At 42.1% G+C, this 5793-nt stretch overlaps 1 protein-coding gene across 1 annotated transcript in view; it reads left to right on the forward strand.

Moving 5' to 3' along the window:
* The window catches only part of gphnb (gephyrin b), a 116761-nt gene that overhangs the window by 1069 nt on the left and 109899 nt on the right, over positions 1–5793 (forward strand). The gene's annotated exons all lie outside the window — the stretch shown is intronic.

Consider the following 5793-nt stretch of genomic DNA (forward strand, 5'->3'; position numbering starts at 1 on the left):
CCTCTCCTCACCCCCACCCGCACCCTCTCTTTCTCTATTCCTCTCTCTGTCCATCCTGTGTGAGGCTGGGTCGATCAATATTTCATGAAAGCCGTGATCTCACACCCATACGGTATTCCTCTGTATGGAAATCCGGTACGGATGAGGTGGTAGGCGGTGTGTAAGCGATGGAGGAATGACTGTGTCGGCCTTCTGCTGAAATCTTCCAGGGAAACCCCCACCACCAACAGCACCAACAGCACCAACAGCACAGCCCGCTCGTCTCCTGCTGCCTCCCTCCCTCCTCCTCTCCTGGAGCCGGAGAGAGAGAGCGCTGTCCGCGGTGCTGAAATCCAGCGTCACTCACAAATCAGTGCGGTACTGACCCCACCACGGTAAATACTGCATGAGACAGATACACCCGGGGATGTAGAGGAGGATAAACCCATCTGAAGTGCCTTTTTTTCCCCAAGTCGACATGCTTATGTTGGCTGCCATAGCTGTGTTACAAGGAATTTGGTTTAATAGGAAAGAAAATAGTCACCAGCTGATGAGGATTATGAGTTTAAAGAGGAAATAAACAAGCTTTTCTGCTGGTTTCTGTTTATGTTGGTGGTTGTGGTTGCCTTATGTTCATCACCACCTGGAGGTCAGAGTACACACATCCCTTTTTTTAACGCTACATTAATGGTCACACAAATTTCTCTATGTGTCATCAGTCACTTGAATCCGCAACTGTATTCCCAGCATAATGACAGATTGCCAGTTTGATCTGGCTGTGCAGTGTTGACAACTGCGGCATGCATATGACGATGTTGAGACATGCAGAGACAGAACCGACAGGCTTATTTGTCTTTTTGATGTATTTATGTGTGTGTGTGGAGTAGGAGGGCTTGCACTGTCAGGGAAACAAAGCATCAAAGGAGTGAGGAAAAGGCAGAGAGAAAATGGTGCACAGTGGCATTAGGTTTCCATGTTTTACCTGACCCCTCGCCTTGTAGGAATTTAATCATGGCAGGATTACTCATGGTTACAAAGACTGTTGTGTGATTTCCTCATTGGAAAGAATTTTTGTGAGTTGATGTATTTTGACTGCAAAAACTCCCCTGCTGTGCTGCCAAGACGAGGCAAAGCTCAAAATATTCAGGCTGACTGAGTCTCTCTTACAATTCAGAACCTTGTTGCCACACCTCACCCTAATATATCCACAGTGTTCATACAATTATACTGCTGAGGTATGGGGTCTGTGTAAGCAGAATGCTAATAGAGTCTGGACAAATGCTCAATCTGCCTTCCTGCCAGGGTCAAAGGTTAGTCACCAGCTCCTCCATTCAGTCATCAGGGAGCAGATGAGACCTTGGCTCACCCTTCTCCATCACTTAGCCCTACATCCCTGTAGACAGGTGACAAAGCTCAGGGGACATCTCTGTTTAGACCCTGGACACAGTGCAGGGGAGCTGAGGCTGATGTGTCCAAGTGTGTGTGTGTGTGTGTGTGTGTGTGTGTGTATTTATGTGTTTGTCTGTCATATGTATTTATTGTGTGAAATGTTTAAAGAAGAGGTGGGCTATATTTGTGATGAGTGGAAGGTAAGAAACGTGAAACAGGATAATTGGGTTGAACATGCTGTCACTTGTCAAAGACTTCACACTGAAAATGTAAGCTTTGTTAGAGAGTGGATGAAAGCTTCCCATGCTGTGCTCAACCCATTATGATGTGTGTTTATATTTTTTGTTGTTTTCTGTCTACTTGTGTGTAAGTGTAAGTGCTTGTGTGTAATTTTTTTTTATTGTGTTTTTTTTTTATGCATGAGTGCTCAGTGGCCACTTTCTCACTGTCAATTTTCTAGCTTTCTTTCAGTTTAGCATGAGTTTTAATTGTCCTATGCCTCTCTCCCTGGGCCTGCCTCAGGGTGTGAGCACTCAGATACACGCTTACTCACTTTGTGTAAATATGCCTTTATTGGCTGCATGTGTATTTGAGTGTTTATGCAGCAATACAGATGTAAATGAATGGGTGAATTGTGGCCTCATGTTTGTCACGGGCCATACAAAGGACCAAACAAACACGTAAAAGTCGTATTATATTTGACTTACTTTCTTGTAGAGATCCTAGTTTAGTGGTATGCCTTACTATGACATATTGCCTTGAAAAAGTGTATAGAGTGTTTTACATATGAACACTTGGACTTTGTCAACAGTATTTTTCTATAAAACCCTCTACCTACAAGAGGACCACACTGGCCTATATATGTTGGAAGCACTTCAAATAAACACTTTTGTGCCCATGCATGATCTTTATGTGTAAAACTTGTGTGCACCCTTTGCATGTGCAGTACGTGCATATGCATGTGACTCTTTTTTTGTCTTTGCTTGCTAAAACGGAGCTCTAACTGTAAAACACAGCTTAGCAAATCCCCCCAGCCCCAAATATAGCTACTATATTCATACCTTACATGAACACAAACTGAAAGAGAGAACTGGAGAGAGAGGCTGACTAAAAAAAGAGAGACAGCGAACACCACATTCAGTGGCTTTCAATCTATACACAGCAAGCATGTGCAGGACCATACAGCATTATTGCACAGTAGTGCTCAATGCATAGGCCACAGATGCTTTTGGGTGTGTAGCTTGAGTCACAACCCATGGAAAGCTCCATTGATGCCAGTGACTGAAAGTGTGTGGGTTAATTCCAGCCCTTCCTCAAAGAGATGTGGACACACACTCAGCGCTGAGCGCCAGTGCAGGAAAGCTCCACTCTGCATCAGACAGCACACATTCCATCTTCTCTCTCTCTCTCTCTCTCTCTCTCTCTCTCTGTCCTGTGTCCGTCTTTCCCTACCCCTCTCTCTCTCTGTCTCTCATTTCATTTCCTTTTTTTCTCTCTCTTATGTATCTCCCTTGGTTGTAAAAACTGAGAGAGGCTCAGGGATGTGTAGGCGGCTTTCCAAACTTACATGTCTATCAGAAAGACATGACTTGATGGCAGGCAGGCTTCCCAAAACAACCACATTTAGCTCACTCTCTCAATCCCTCTGTTAAGTAGAATTAATTCTGTGATTCCCAGGAGAATGGATGGAAGCTTTTATTTTGACATAGTGGTGGTCCATTTTTAATCATATGTGCTCTGCATTATGTTAATGTGTTAAAGACATGAGAGTTATTCCTAGAAAGTGGGGGGGAAAGGGTATTTTCCTCCACAAAACAGCATATTTTTATACTGTGATAGCTTTTCAACAAAATGGCCCATACGGAAATATTTAATGTTGAAAAGTAACTTCAAAGTCATACAAAATATATGAATGCATACAAAATAATATCCTACAGTGTAGATGTCATTTGCTTCTCTGTGAGTGTACATGTTCATGTAGTTGTGAACATGTATGTATATTTGCTTGTGAGCGTCCTTATCTGGCTGTAGATTGAATAACCACCATCTAATCTGCTTTTCCACATAATTTAATCTCTGGAGTTTGTCCCAAGCTCACCTCAACAGCTCAGGTGTAAACAGGCTCATTAGAGAAACAAAAGTCAAGTCAGCGACAGGTGGTCTAGCGTGCCAGAGCAAAGTGACGATCACCACATGGCATGGGTGGCTGCCAGGTTATGGAGCCGTCTCTTCTCCCTGTCTCTCCCCTGCATGGCTCAACAATGCAAATCAAGTGTTTTACTATTAAAGAAAGGCTACCTTCACTAATTCTCTACAGTGTATCAAACTACAACATTTGTAGAGTACTACATTTCACTAAATACTTTTGCGTCACAAGCGTTTATTGTGTATGAGAATATCAGCTTTGATTTTTGCATGTTGTGAGCAATGTTAATAGTTGAGTTTGAGCCGTTGCATTCACTAAAATGTGGTTGTCCTGCAGATGCAAGTCTTATTGCTCTCTCATTTTCTTGAACCTCTGCCGGTGTAGAAATGACATGTCGTGGATTCTCTCAACATAATTTTAGTACACTAATAAGAGATGTCGATGTTTAGTGAGAATTTCTATCTAATCAAAAAATGTTGCATTAATGTCAATGGTCGCTCCATTGTGGTTATGCAAAGCAACAAACAAAATGGCCTTTTTCTGGTAACGAGAAACTGTGAAGGATCATGTCCTGGCTGTTATTTTTTATCATTTTTGTCCTTGATAATGCAAATCAAGTGTATTTGCTTTACTACACCAAACATCAAATAGCTCCTTTAATATGTAATTTTGCATGTTTTTTTATATCATGATGTACAACACTGGTACAGTGGGGCAGTGTTGCCTTACAGGAATAAGGTTCTGTGTAAGCATGGGTTTTCTCTGGTTGCTTTGGCTTTTTTCCACAGCCCAAAGACTTGCAGGTTAGGTTAAATGGTGACACTAAAGCCCTGCGAAGGTGAGTGTGAATGGTCCTCTGTCTCTATGCATCAGCCCTGTGAGACCCTGGATGTACCCTTCTTCTTATCCAATGCCAGCTAAGATCAGCCAGCCCGCTGCAACCCTCTACAATGAAAAGTAGCGAGAGCTAAATGATGGAAGGGTGCGTGATATACACTATATTGATATATGAAAATGTTTTCAATAATGGGACAAATTAGGTGCATATTTTCCAGTCTTGCATGGTGCCTTCTCAGTGAAGCTCCTCACTCTCTCGTGATAAGACATGGCAATATTACATGTACTGGAACAAGCAAACAACTGTCTACATCCTTCTTAAGCAAATTAACATCAGTGACACCTACAGTACAGGGCAATTTGTCATTTTGAATTTGTGGGGAGAAAAAGAAAAAAAAATCAACCTGGAAAATGTTCTCAAATTCAGTTGTAGCATTTGTTATGTCACGTTGTCTGCATTTTCCAGTTACTCATAGGGAATGACAAAAATACACCACAAAACTACAAAGCAGACTCAAAAAAGTAATTGCCAACTCCCTGGTGGCCACTCCTCTGTCTCTGCTCCCATTAGCACCACAATATTATTATTCCTCCCCATTTTCTTCTCTGTTGACGCTGAGACAGCCAAACGTAATATCCTGACAAAGCTGACATCATGACAGGAAAACAAAAACACAAAATAAATGTTAACATTCGGTTCATTGGTGATATAAAGATACGTGGTTTGGATGGGAATCAGTGAGCCTGGGGCTTGTGTCTACCCACTAGCATGATTTTATTTCTCTTTTTCCTCGTTTGACCTAACTGTCTGGGTCCACGTGCAGTTGAATCCTCTATGAACTGCTACTGGGGTCATCCCTTGTAACGATATGTGTGACTTTGTTGAACAATCTACTTGTCTGAGAGGGACACCACTTGTAACAAAAGTGCTAAATAGATTTTTTTTTAAATGTTCCTTGTTCCTGGTCCTACTTCTTATTTATTATCTAATTAGATCATAAGCAAGCACCAGGATGGTTTGTATGCTGTTATTAAGATTCTCCAAATACTTTTATTTGCATGTGGTCAGACAGGGATTTTTTTAAATGAATTGTTTGTATGGGTGGGGCTTATACTGTAGCAGTAATTAAAGCACAGGCTGACCCTTCTCTTGCTTGTTCGTTCTCTTTCTCTGCAATATACTCACACACACACACACACACACACACACACACACACACACAGCCGTCACAGTGGACAGCAGCAACGCAGGCAGACCACATGACCTGAATAGGCAATACGGGATCAGAGGCACAAACACAGAATAAGAATTAAGTCCTTACTGCAAAGGAATTATTTTCAGTGTTGTGTAGTGGGGAGTGGCGAGCATGTGGGTTCAGGCAGGAGGGGGCAGCTCTCATACAGCTAGATCTAGATAGATAGATAGATAGATAGATAGATAG

This window comes from Stegastes partitus, unplaced genomic scaffold (genome assembly GCF_000690725.1).
Source record: "Stegastes partitus isolate 25-593 unplaced genomic scaffold, Stegastes_partitus-1.0.2 Scaffold80, whole genome shotgun sequence".
Classification (NCBI taxonomy): domain Eukaryota; kingdom Metazoa; phylum Chordata; class Actinopteri; family Pomacentridae; genus Stegastes; species Stegastes partitus.